Source organism: Anomaloglossus baeobatrachus, chromosome 5 (assembly GCF_048569485.1).
Source record: "Anomaloglossus baeobatrachus isolate aAnoBae1 chromosome 5, aAnoBae1.hap1, whole genome shotgun sequence".
NCBI lineage: Eukaryota > Metazoa > Chordata > Amphibia > Anura > Aromobatidae > Anomaloglossus > Anomaloglossus baeobatrachus.
In genome coordinates this window covers 432,574,043-432,587,319 of record NC_134357.1, presented here as the reverse complement: position 1 = coordinate 432,587,319, position 13,277 = coordinate 432,574,043, and the positions used below count along the sequence as shown (strand labels likewise).

General features: G+C 45.8%; 1 protein-coding gene across 4 annotated transcripts in view; it reads right to left on the bottom strand.

Moving 5' to 3' along the window:
* Positions 1 to 13,277, bottom strand: part of LOC142311727 (cadherin-like protein 26) — a 273,298-nt gene that overhangs the window by 171,211 nt on the left and 88,810 nt on the right. The gene's annotated exons all lie outside the window — the stretch shown is intronic.

Below are 13,277 nucleotides of genomic sequence, written 5' to 3'. Positions count from 1 at the left end.
CGGTTCGGCTCGAGGCCGGTTCGCCGAACGGGGGTCCCGTTCGAGTTCGGTTCGTCGAACGTTCGACGAACCGAACTCGAACGTATAGGCTATAATGGGAGGCAATCACAAACACATAAAAATGCATTATAAATGTACACAAACAGTTAATAAACATTGCCATAACACTTACCGGTCCTCGCGATCCCTTCTGCACTCTGTCTCCTGCCGCTATTCCATCCGATGATCGCTGAATCCTCCCGGTGACCTGCACTGCCAGCAGAGAAGCAGGACCTATCGTGACGTCAAAATAGCCATGTGACCAGTCACGTGGCTATTATCTCATTGGCTACAGACTGGTCACATGACTATGACACGTCATGTAGGACCTGCGAGTGCATCTCTCCGGTACACGGTGCACATATGTGTATCGCCGTGTACCGGCGACATGCTCTAGCACACGGTCGACTCCCCGTTCCGTTAGGGACCGGCTGACACAGCCGGTCATTAACGGAGATCACCGTTGCCATAGCAACGCAGTTAGCGGTGACGTCACCGCTAACCGCGGCTCCGGGAGCACCGTTGCTATGGTAACGCGTCTGTCAGCGTTACCGCTAGCAGCCAGCAGTGATCACTCACGGAGTGAAGGCTGCACGCTGCTGCACGATTGTAGTGAGCATTGTAGTGAGGATGGAGGTTCCCCAGCCCCAAGTGATGAGCTGGTGAACCTCATCCTCACTACAATCGTCACTACTACTACACTAGAAAGAAAGAAGACAGAAGAGCAGGATCGTGGAGGGCTGACAGGGGTAATAAAGATGGAGTCTCTAATGTGTCTGTGTATTTATTTCTATTAAAGTATTTTTTCTCTGTGTGGTGTCTTTTTTTAACCCTTTATTGGAGATTCTTAATGGCCGGGTCAAACGTGCCTGACATTAAGAATCTCTGGCTTAATACTGGCTGGTAAAACAAAGCCAGTATTAACTCATGATTACCCAACAAGCCACCCGGCTCCAGGGCTGTTGGAAGAGTTGGATACAGCGCCAGATGATGGCGCTTCTATGAGAGCGCCATTTTCTGGGACGGCTGCGGACTGAAATCCGCAGCAGAGGCGCCCACAAACCTCGGGCTAACCTGTGCTGCGGATTCCAATCCCCAGCTGCCTAGTTGTACCCGGCTGGACACAAAAATAGGGCGAAGCCCACGTCATTTGTTTTTTAATTATTTCATGAAATAAGTGAAATAATTAAAAAAAACGGGCTTCCCTATATTTTTGGTTCCCAGCCGGGTACAAATAGGCAACTGGGGGTTGGAGGCAGCCCGTGGCTGCCAGCTGTACCTGGCTAGCATACAAAAATATGGCGAAGCTCACGTCATTTTTTTGGTGGGCAAAAAACTTCTGCATACAGTCCTGGATGGAGTATGCTGAGCCTTGTAGTTCTGCAGCTGCTGTCTGCTCTTCTCCATACAGACAGACAGCAGCTGCAGAACTACAAGGCTCAGCATACTCCATCCAGGACTGTATGCAGAAGTTTTTTGCCCCCTGAAAAAATTATGTGGCTTCGCCATATTTTTGTATGCTAGCCAGGTACAGCAGGCAGGTACGGCTGCCCCCAACCCCCAGTTGCCTATTTGTACCCGGCTGGGAACCAAAAATAAAGGGAAGCCCTTTTTTTATTATTTCATGAATTTCATGAAATAATTAGAAAACAAATGACGTAGGCTTTGCCCCATTTTTGTGTCCAGCCAGGTACAACTAGGCAGCTGGGATTAGAATCCGCACCACCGGTTGGCCTGAGCTTTCTGGGCCCCACTGCTGCGAATTGCAGTCTGCAGCCACCTCAGAAAATGGCATTTTCATAGAAGCGCCATCTTCTGGCGCTGTATCCAACTCTTCCAGCACCTGCCTGCTATACCTGGCTAGCATACAAAAATATGGCGAAGCTCACGTCCTTTTTTTGTAGCTTTTTGGCAAAAAAAAAAAAAAATGCTTCCCTGGATTTTCCATTGCCAGTGAAGGTAACACCAAGCAGTGGGGGTTAGCAGCCAGTAGCTGCTTGGATTACCCTTAGCTAGCAATACAAAAAATGCAGTGGGAGCTAACATATATTTTTTTTAATTATTTATTTAAATAACTAAAAATAAAATGGGCTTCCCTGTATTTTGATTGCTGGACATCACAGTGCTGTAAAAATAAATCTTTAAAAAAATGACATAGCGCTCCGCGGTATTTTTGATTCTCAGCGCAGATAAAGCAGACAGCTATGGGTTGCCACCCCCATCTGCCTGCCGTTACCTTGGTTGGCAATCAAAATACAGGGAAGCCCATTAATTTTTTCTATTTAAAAAATAGTTAAAAAAAAAAAATTACGTTGGGTCCCCCCATTTTTGATAGCCAGCTAGGGTAAAGCAGACGGCTGTAGCCTGAAAACCACAGCTGGCAGCTTTACCGTGGTTGGGGATCCAATGTGGAGGTCCCCTCAGGCTCTTTTTTATAATTATTTTATAAATATTAATAATTACACAATAAAAGTAGGGGACCCCCCAAATTGGATCACCAGCCAAGGTAAAGCGGACAGCTGTGGTCTGGTATTCTCAGGGTGGGAAGGTCCATAGTTATTGGGCCTTCACAGCCTAAAAATAGCAGGCCGCAGGCACCCCAGACGTGGCGCATCCACTAGATGCGCCAATCCTGGCGCTTCACCCCAGCTCATCCCGTGCCCTGGTGCAGTGGCAAACGGGGTAATAAATCGGGTTGATACTAGCTGTAAAGTCACCTGAGATCAAGCCCAGCAGTTTGTGATGTCATGGCGTCTATTAGATACCCAACATCATAAACTGTCAGTACTAACAAAAACAAAAAATCGACAAAAGAAATTTATTTGAAAAAACAGTCCCCAAAACATTTCCTCTTTCACCAATTTATTGTAAGAAAAAAAATAAAGGGGTCCCGCGACGACTCTGGACCGTCTAGAATATGGGGGGGAGACACTCAGGGAACGTATCCCCCATTTTCTAGGAGTGCGGACCCTTCATGTGAGGAGTGTGGGTGCAATGAATCTGCACTCACTCTCCCCGGGTCCACAGCAGCAGAGTCCATGTCGTAATGGTTGCTACCAAAGCTGCAATGCCCTGCTCATGAGGTAAGGGCATGCCTAATCAGGAGAACTACTGTAGAGGAAGCTCTGCTCACTGGTATATAGGTGCTCAGAGGTAATAATAGATAAAATTAGTGAGTAACCTCGGCACTCTATATCTCCCAGACTAAGTCAGTAAGTCACAACGGATAGTAATGCAAAATCACTCTTTATTGGTCCGTATTAAGAACATTTTTTTTTCATAAGCATATATGTTTTTGTCCAAAACAAGTTACAAATGACGTTTCGGCCTGAGCCTTCGTCAGATTGGACTTATCTGCATGTAATCATGAAAAATGACAATAATCAGTATCACATAAGAGTGAGAGAACAATAACATAAACTCGAACAATGTAGAGGTACAATTGGGATGCAGCAAAAAAATTGCAACACAGCAAGAAATGAAACACATGATACAAATGTCATAATACAGTACAAGGACAATATAGTAATGACAAATATGGGGTCAGAGTAGACTTAGACAGCTCTGGTACGAAAGAGATGTCAATCATAAAGTAACATGTGCAGTAGGTGTAGAGCTACACTATGCATGGCAGAGCTAATGGGTAGACCGACCATAGAAAAAGTAGAGAAAAAGTGGAGAAAAAGTGGAGAATAAGTGGAACATAAGAGGAGAAAAAGTGGAGAAAAAGTGGAGAAAAAAGTGGAGAAAAAGTGGAGAAAAAGTGGAGAAAAAGTGGAGAAAAAGTGGAGATTAAGAGGAGAAAAAGTGGAGAAAAAAGTGGAGAAAAAGTGGAGAAAAAGTGGAGCATAAGTGGAGAAAAAGTGGAGAAAAAGTGGAGAAAAAGTGGAGAAAAAGTGGAGCATAAGAGGAGAAAAAGTGGAGAAAAAAGTGGAGAAAAAGTGGAGAAAAAGTGGAGCATAAGAGGAGAAAAAGTGGAGAAAAAGTGGAGCATAAGAGGAGAAAAAGTGGAGAAAAAGTGGAGAAAAAGTGGAGCATAAGAGGAGAAAAAGTGGAGAAAAAGTGGAGAAAAAGTGGAGCATAAGAGGAGAAAAAGTGGAGAAAAAGTGGAGAAAAAGTGGAGAAAAAGTGGAGAAAAAGTGGAGCATAAGAGGAGAAAAAGTGGAGATTAAGAGGAGAAAAAGTGGAGAAAAAGTGGAGAAAAAGTGGAGCATAAGAGGAGAAAAAGTGGAGAAAAAAGTGGAGAAAAAGTGGAGAAAAAGTGGAGAAAAAGTGGAGATTATGAGGAGAAAAAGTGGAGCATAAGAGGAGAAAAAGTGGAGAAAAAAGTGGAGAAAAAGTGGAGAAAGTGGAGAAAAAAATGGAGAAAAAGTGGAGAAAAAGTGGAGAAAAAGTGGAGAAAACGTGGAGAAAACGTGGAGAAAAAGTGGAGAAAAAGTGGAGAAAAAGTGGAGCATAAGAGGAGAAAAAGTGGAGAAAAAGTGGAGAAAAAAGTGGAGAAAAAAGTGGAGAAAAAGTGGAGAAAAAGTGGAGAAAAAGTGGAGAAAAAGTGGAGAAAAAGTGGAGATTAAGAGGAGAAAAAGTGGAGAAAAAGTGGAGAAAAAGTGGAGAAAAAGTGGAGCATAAGAGGAGAAAAAGTGGAGAAAAAAGTGGAGAAAAAGTGGAGAAAAAGTGGAGAAAAAGTGGAGATTAAGAGGAGAAAAAGTGGAGAAAAAGTGGAGAAAAAGTGGAGAAAAAGTGGAGCATAAGAGGAGAAAAAGTGGAGAAAAAAGTGGAGAAAACGTGGAGAAAACGTGGAGAAAACGTGGAGAAAACGTGGAGAAAAAGTGGAGAAAAAGTGGAGAAAAAGTGGAGCATAAGAGGAGAAAAAGTGGAGATTAAGAGGAGAAAAAGTGGAGAAAAAGTGGAGAAAAAGTGGAGAAAAAGTGGAGAAAAAGTGGAGAAAAAGTGGAGCATAAGAGGAGAAAAAGTGGAGAAAAAAGTGGAGAAAAAAGTGGAGAAAAAGTGGAGAAAAAGTGGAGATTAAGAGGAGAAAAAGTGGAGCATAAGAGGAGAAAAAGTGGAGAAAAAAGTGGAGAAAAAGTGGAGAAAGTGGAGAAAAAAATGGAGAAAAAGTGGAGAAAAAGTGGAGAAAAAGTGGAGAATAAGAGAAAAAGTGGAGAAAAAGTGGAGAAAAAGTGGAGAATAAGAGGAGAAAAAGTGGAGAATAAGTGGAGAAAAAAATGGAGAAAAAGTGGAGAAAAAGTGGAGAGAAAGTGGAGAAAAAAATGGAGAAAAAGTGGAACACCCTTTTGTACCTTTCATGTGGCACTAAGGGGTGCTTAGCTTTGTATTTAGCCAAAAAAATGAAAAAAAAATGACATAGGGTTCCCCCTAGTTTTGTAGCCAGCTAGGGTAAAGCAGACGGCTGCAGCCTGCAGACCACAGCTGGCAACCTCACCTTGGCTGGTAATCCAAAACTGAGGGCACCCCACGCTGTTATTTTAAATTAAATAAATAATTAAAAAAAAAAACACGTAGGGGTCCCCCAAAATTGGATCACCAGCCAAGGTAAAGCAGACAGCTGGGGCCTGATATTCTCAGACTAGGGAGGTCCATGGTTATTGGAATCTCCCCAGCCTAAAAATAGCAGGCCGCAGCCGCCCCAGAAGTGGCGCATCCATTAGATGTGCCAATCCTGGTGCTTCGCCCCAGCTCATCCCGCGCCCTGGTGCGGTGGCAAACGGGGTAATATTTGGGGTTAATACCAGATGTGTAATGTCACCTGGCATCAAGCCCTGGGGTTGGTGAGGTCAGGCGTCTATCAGATACCCGACATCACCAACCCAGTCAGTAATAAAAAAAAAATACACGACAAACACATTTTTATTTGAAAAAACACTCCCCAAAACATTCCCTCTTTAACCAATTTATTAGATTGAAAAACAAATCCAGGTCTGGTGTAATCCAAGGGGTTGCCATGACGATGCACACTGTCCCAGTCAATGAAGAGCAGGATGTTCCCCATTGGCTGGGAGAGCAGTGCAGTGACCTGAGCTAACATCAATGGGTCAGCCCAGGTCACTGCAGGGGGGTGACAAGTGCTGCTGTCAGTGAGGTACATTACCTGCGCTGATCTCCAGCACACTGACAGCCCCTGTCACTGAGGTCAATGACCGGCGCCTTCACATCAAGTATCGCGAGAGGTCCGTGACGTCACCGCCAGTGTCAGTCTCGGGTCGGAAGCGATAGGTGATGTGACAAGCGGCGGCCATGGAGGACAGTGACAGCGCTGAGGTCGGGATGGCGGGACTTCATCACCGCAGGTAAGCCGAGCGAGCGAGCGAGCGGGCGGGCGGGGGGGGGGGGTGGTGGATGGATGTGTGTGTGTGTGTGTGTTTGTGTATGTGTATGTATGTGTACATGCCGCGGGCAGGAGGGGGTGGAGCGAGCTGAGCGGGAAAGTGTGGGCTTCCTGCACGTAACTAAGATAAACATCGGGTTACTAACCAAAGCGCTTTGCTTGGATACCCGATGTTTATCTTGGTTACCAGCTTGTGGCAGGCTGCCAGCGATGGCTCCTGCTCACTGTAGCTGTAAAAAGCCCTGCTTTTTGCTGCTAGAACCGTTCTCGAACGTATCTAGAACTATCGAGCTTTTAGCAAAAAGCTCGAGTTCTAGTTCGATCTCGAACAGCCCAAAAATCACTCGAGCCTAGAACTGGAGAACCACGAACCACGAACCGCGCTCAACTCTAATCCCAACATGTTTACAGTAATAGTTTGGAAGTAGTTGAAGAGCAGAACATCGGCATCCCTTGCAATATTTGTAGCAAATTACGAAGGCTTCCACCATCACCACAGGGGATCTCTTTTATATTTAAGGGTCTTTTCACTGACAATACAGTATTGCAGGAACAGGTGTGACCCAACAATAGCTGAACTGGGTAACATTTCAAAGGGCGTCATGAATCTCTCATGAAGATATCTGCAGGACATGAACAGGTTGGGGAAAATGTCATCGTCTGCACACCATAGACCGGTGGCCCAGAGCAGTATAACCATAGAGCAGGCTTTAGTCACTTGTCCTGAAGTCAAGATTTTAGTGCTCCATCGACTGATTCTCACTAGTTGTCACGCTCCCGGGGCCATGGCACCACTCGTCACGGCGCCGCTTATCTCGGCGCCGCTCCTTACTCACCGACCCGGTTCCCGTGTGCTCTGACCGCGGCTGCTGCTCCTGCTCCCCCTGCTCAGCCTTCTCCTGCTTCCTGCTCCTCGTCCCCGCCGTCTCACTGCAGCCCGGAACTCTGCCTCCAGCTCTCCTGCGTCTCCTCTTCCTGCACTGATCTCAAGCTCCCGGGCCTCGCACATGCGCACTAGGGCGCAGGCGCGCTCCCTCACCTCTTAAAGGGCCAGCGTCTCTGAAACAGCATATGGCTGATAACAGGTACAAGGTATATGACTTCCTTTTCCATGTGGGCGGTGCCTGTTCAACGTGTACTAGACTAGTAACCTTGTCTCTTGTGCTAGGTGTTCAGGTCCCTCTGCGTCACGTACCCCGGTTAACCCTGTCTCTGCCCACAGATCCCGACTGCCAGCCTGTGTGTGTCCAGCCCACCAGTCTTCCAGGAGATTCCCCTGTGACGATCTGCTGTGGATCCCATCAGCTTCCGTCAGCCTGTACCCGTCGCCGGTTCTGGACTCCACCCGGTATCATCAATCTGTACCCTCGCTGATCCCGGACTACCATCAGTCGGCACCTGTACCCGGTTCCGCTCATCCGTCCTGTTTGCCTTCGGCCTACTTCTACCCTTGGACCAGCCTCCCTATCCTGCACGGACATCTTAAGGACGCTAACCCGTATTCCTGTCGTGCCTCGGCTGCTGTGCATCTAGGCCCTTTGGGGTGGCCGCCAGACAGCCCCTGTATAGGGGTTCGCTCCTGGTAGTCTCCCTGGGGGAGTCCGGTGCACGGTCCCGTGGATCCTCCTTTGCACCGAACATTACACTAGTGATGGCCACCAGTGGCTATTAGTGTTCATTATTATTTATAAAGTCCACCTTTTGGCTGCACCCCTGTATTCTGATTGTTTGAAGTGTTATCACATATTAAAACCTGTATTTTCAGGTCACATTTCTAACGTATTACTAAAGCAGAATTTGTTCCATACAAGAGTACAAGCGCAAGTTGAATCACGTCATGCCGGAAGATAAAGCTCATTAAAGGGGCTATTCAGGATCAGAAAACATGGCTGTTTTGTTCCAAAAAACTGTCATACCTATTCAACATTAGTGTGGTATTGAGAAAAAAAACAAACATTTCTTTATTGATGCTGAGCAAGTATGGTGCTGTTCCAGGTAGAAAGCAATCATGTTTTCCTAATGCTGTACAATCTCTTGAAGGGGTTGTCCACTACTTTAACATTGATGGCCTATCCTTAGGATAGGTCATCAATGTATGATCGGTCGGAGTCTGACACGCCGCAGCCCCTCCGATCAGCTGATCTTGGTCTTGGCGGCAGCAGCAGGCAGCCAGAAATGCTTAGTTCCGGGGCTGCTCCGTCTTCTGATAGCTGCCGCTGCTGAGTACTGCGCATCCACCTTCTATTGATTAGAATAGAAGGCAGATGTGCAGTACCTGGCCGTGGCCGCTATCAAAAGACAGAGCAGCTCCGGAACTGAGCATTTCCGGCTGCCTGCTGCCAGGACCGGGATCAGCTGATTGGTGGGGGTGCGGCGTGTTGGACCCTAGCCGATCAGACATTGATGACCTATCCTAAGGATAGGTCATCAATGTCAAAGTAGTGGACAACCCCTTTAAATTATCACATAGCCACATAGCAATCAGCCACTGCACAGATGTGCCCCACTTTGTTCCTCTGCCATGCCGCTGCTTGGATCCTGATCCGCGGTGGCTCAAGGGGTGTCCGAACCCGGGGGTTGGGGTCGCGCGGCCACTCGGAATTAAAGGGGGGTTATTTACAGGGGATTGTATGGACAGTTTGTGATGCCACCTGTGGTGCGTGGTAAGATGGAGTACCACCGCTGCGATGGGGAGTACCCGGTGGCGATGGTGGGGGCAGCCAGATGTTTAACCCCTCCACAGGTAGGGGGAATGCCCCGGGACTCGGTGATGGTGAAGGGAAGGTGCCTTTGGGACGGTCGGGGGGGTCATTTGTGTACTCACTCAGTCCAATAACACTGACACTGACAACTGTAGTAAACCAAAGTTCTGGACACTGCTGCCACTTGGAGGGAGCACGCCTGGATCCCGTGCCCGTTGGTGTTGCCTGTTAGTCTGTGACCTTTTCCTTGGCACCTTGTCCTCTAGTTGGTCCCTACAGTATAAAACTAGTCGGGTCCCGCTCACCAGTATGGCTAACTGGGTGAGCTTGCTCTCAGGGTTCACACTTGTGATTTTCTGGACCGTGTGAGTGGAAAGTCCTATCCCCCTCGTTGCGCTAGTACCCCAATTTTGGAGCGGGTGGAGAACGGATCTTGAAGGCTCCGCCCTCGTCGGGTAAATTGTCAAGATGCCTGAAGCTTCTTCCTGACCTAGGGTCCACGTACCCCGTCGTGCCCTGGCCCCTGCCCAGTGATGGCACAAGGCCGCCGGCTGTCCTCCTCGACAGTCCGTGCCCCTTGTCACGATCCCCTGTGATCAGAGTCCAGCTCCTACCAGGTCCACACCAACGTCTGCCACCTAGTAGTCTCAAGGAGCCCAGCTCCTGTTCTCTTCTCCAACACTTCACCACTCCTTGACCTCTCCTCTCGAGAGTCACTTCACAATTCCCCGTCTCCTGACACTCCTGACCTCCCATTACCAACCCCCCAAGTGGGCGACCCTATTCTACTCAGGCCGTCCACTGGTGTGTCTGGTGGGTGTGGTGTAGAGTGTTCCTAAGTTTTTTTAATTAGCTGTTCTTGGCAACACCAATAGCTAGGGGTCCGTAACTAAGGAGGAGGTGGATACTGTGCAGAAGGGCAGATTGCACAATACCCTGTGACGACCTGATAGGCCAGGGCGTCACATATGCAAACCCCAATATTCGTCACTGCCCACTGGTGCCAAAAAGTATTAATAATATTTAGTTCTTTTAAACAATTTTTTTAATAATATTTATTTTTTCATTTATATAGTGCTATTTATTCCACAGCGCTTTACACACATTGTGAGCCCCAATGGGGACAGTGTTGCCAATCTAAATTCCCTATCAGTATGTTTTTGATAGTGTCACATGGTCTTGTCAAGCTACAGATGCCAAGACTAGTTTTTGGAGCCCACAGCAGAATTTAAAGTGAACCTGTCAGGTGCAATATGCACCCAGAACCACGAGCAGTTCTGGGTGCATATTGCTAATGCTTGCCTAACTGTCCCTGTATACACTAGCATAGATAAAAGGATCTTTAGAAAAGTATTGCTAAAGATCTTAAATCATATGCTAATGAGGCCAGGGACTAGTCCCTAGGGTGTTATATCCCCCAACTAGTCCGCACTCTAATCATGCTAGTACACGCGTACCTGTGTCCACAGTGAACGCTGAACTAAATGTCCCGCCACTTATGGTCATGCGCAGTAGACCTTTCTGAAGCTGGGACGCGTGCACCTGGCTTCATACTGCGCATGACTGGAAGTGCCCGACATTCAGATCAGCAGTCACAGCAAACACAGGTACGCGCTGCACCACTGGTGACGCTGCATTGAATAGCAAGTTAGTACACCCCTGTGGGCATGCTGCCATGCTAAGAGGGCAGCTAGTCGGGGGATATAACACCCTTGGGACTAGTCCCCACGCTCATTAACATATGATATAAGAAATACTTTTTCTAAAGATTCGTTTATCTATTCTAGTGTATACAGGGACTGCTAGGCAGGGATTAGCAATATACACCTAGAACTGCCCATGGTTCTAGGTGCATATTGTACCTGATAGGTTCCCTTTAAGACCTTATATTTATTTCCCATTGCATATGTAGCGTCAAAATGAACCACAGCACTGTACAGATTTAGCACCATCTAAATCACTTACTATCCCCAGTGGGTCTCACAAATTACTTTCCCTATTTTAGAGACATTGTTCAATTTTATTGGATGACTATTGAGGTGAGATCCTAATATACCTTTCTACAGTGCAAAGTGGAGACAACAAACAAAACCTCAAAGAAAACACTGGAGAAGAAGAGGCAAGCGTTGCCTTAATCATACTTGAACACAGGACCTTAACGCTGGAGGAGGCAATGCTAACAATTGAGTCATCATGCGGCCCAACGGCATAATGTGACATTGTTCATAGATATGTAACCAACTCATAAGGCATGACTTAAGCTCACTATACACATTAGATAACTGTCAGTCGAACAACCATTATGGAGACATCTATCTTTCCCAACATCCCCAGACACACTTATCCTCCATCAGCATCTTATCTCCAGTATGAGCAAAAGGATCGGCCATTGAAGTTGCAACAGCCAGAGCCTTATGTCTTTTGTAATAACCTGTCAGGGAATATATGGGAGGCCTCCATATAGATGGGCTGTCAATCCCACCAAATTCACCAGGTTGAGATGACTCTCTATCTAAAATGCATGTGGGCCTTTAGGATTCACTGGGGATCATCAGGATAAGTTGCTCAACTCAGATTAGTCCTATGACTCCTTCTCATGGGCAGTGTAAACCTGAGTAGGGTTCCTCTTCTATGTAGACATCACATTCTTAGCTAGCAAGGGAAACGATACTAACCTGATCTTCAGTTTACCTCTATAAAGAAGACGGTGATTTCATGGGACCCAGTATGGAGAGGCTGGGAGCATTTATTACAAGGATTTTAATTTTTGCTAACCATCATTGATTTATAGGAAGTTGTAAGTAGCATGAATTTTAGTTTAGCTTATAAAAAGCTTCCTCCAGTGGTCCCAAACCTTTCCATCCTCTGATGTTTTAGCTCTCCGTTACCAAAAGAAAACCATACATTATATATACAGTATATAGATAATATATTGTAATTGATATATCACCAATCTGATATCTTTATTATGTGTATCCAAAGTCAAAGTTTTAACAAAAGCCATGGTAAAGGCCTCGTTGGATTAGTGAATTAAAGTGGCTCTACTGGTCTTGAAATGGTTAATATTGTGTGTGTTCATTTACAAAGTGTATTCTGGCTGTGACCTTGAATAGATTTTGGAATAAGCCCTGGGCTGCATTCTGGGCCCAGCGTAGCAAGAATCAACAGAGCTTCACAAACAGCCCAAGGTAGAAACTTAAACACTCTCGTCGCTTTCAAACAAGACTCAGCAAGAAGACACCGAACTATGTGTCCAAATGTCCACCTCCAGGGGTTTAATCAGTGGTCAAGCTGGAGTAACAACCAAAACGCGATGAGCCGTAGACATTATACAGGAGACATAAACGGTAAATAACATAATATTCCCATCACCATCCATTATGTGCTTGGCTGCGTATGGATAAGAGAAGGAGAACGGGTTGGGCTTCCACCCAAGTTTCAGTTACAGGTCTACTGCATTTTTCAACTGTTCTTGAGGGTGTGTTGAGGTAATTAGGTCACGACGTGAGCTTTTTTGCCCTGTCCGTAAAAAGAAATTTAAGTCATCCTTGATTTTTTGGAATCCGAAGAAACTTATGAAGATTATTTTCACTGTAATTATCATCATTTTACAGTTTGCGGTGAACGCAGCTGATGACTTCTGATCCGACCTACTGTATGTGCTGTAGACGTGTATCACTTATAATCATAATTATTTTTTATGGTTTTCCAATGTTTCTTTAAAAATTATTGTCTGTCCATGATTTTTTGACAAGCTGCCCAGAAACAAATAAAAAGTAAAGTTGGCAACCCCTGGCAGCATATACTCTGTATACTCTTGAATATGTGCTGCCAATAGCAATGATTTTCATGCCAACATAAAAGATCTATTCAACTGACAAATGAGCAGTCTGTTGATTGGGTGGAATATATATTTGGCCCAATAATCAGGAACTGTAATAATTAAATACATCATAACCTAATTGTCTTAAGAAAAGGAAAATACGTTCAATCAGCCATGAGTATTTGTTCACAACAATGGCCTCCCGATCACCAATTTTCTTAAACATATTCTGGTTTTACCTGTTTTACTCACCCCTACAGACAACCTTAAAGTGCCCATCTCTATGGAGAATACTTAGCAGTTAGATTTGCTACAAATTGTTTTGCACAACGCGGTCAAGCAGCCATGTCATAAACCTGTGGATACCCAG